Below are 435 nucleotides of genomic sequence, written 5' to 3'. Positions count from 1 at the left end.
TTGGTTTCATGTGCACTGTGTCTTCCTGCTATAAAACTCCACCCCAGCCTTCAGTCTGTGCTAGAGTATTCTGCCTTGCATCCAGCTCCTGACCTCTGGTGACTCCCTGGCTATATACCTGCTCCTGTGAACCTGTGGGGTTATCCTGCTACTCTGCTCTGAGTTCCTGCTGCATACACCAGTTCCAGTAATCCTCCTTCATCTGCTGCTCGTGTTTACTTCCATCTGCATTTGCTGGACATGTAAGCTGTTGCTGCTCTGTAAGAACCTGAGACTATTATCCAGGCCTCCCTGGTTGAGCTAAGATATGATTTGAACTGCCTTATAAGCATATCTGTGTTTTGGACTAAGCAAGGACTTATTCGTGTCAAGTATCCTCAAGAATAATTGTGCTTCATAGACTTTCTGCGTGATTGCATTTTCCTCTGAATTTTC

Source organism: Ranitomeya variabilis, chromosome 6 (genome assembly GCF_051348905.1).
Source record: "Ranitomeya variabilis isolate aRanVar5 chromosome 6, aRanVar5.hap1, whole genome shotgun sequence".
Taxonomy (NCBI): Eukaryota; Metazoa; Chordata; class Amphibia; order Anura; family Dendrobatidae; genus Ranitomeya; species Ranitomeya variabilis.
This window is presented reverse-complemented; position numbering follows the sequence as displayed.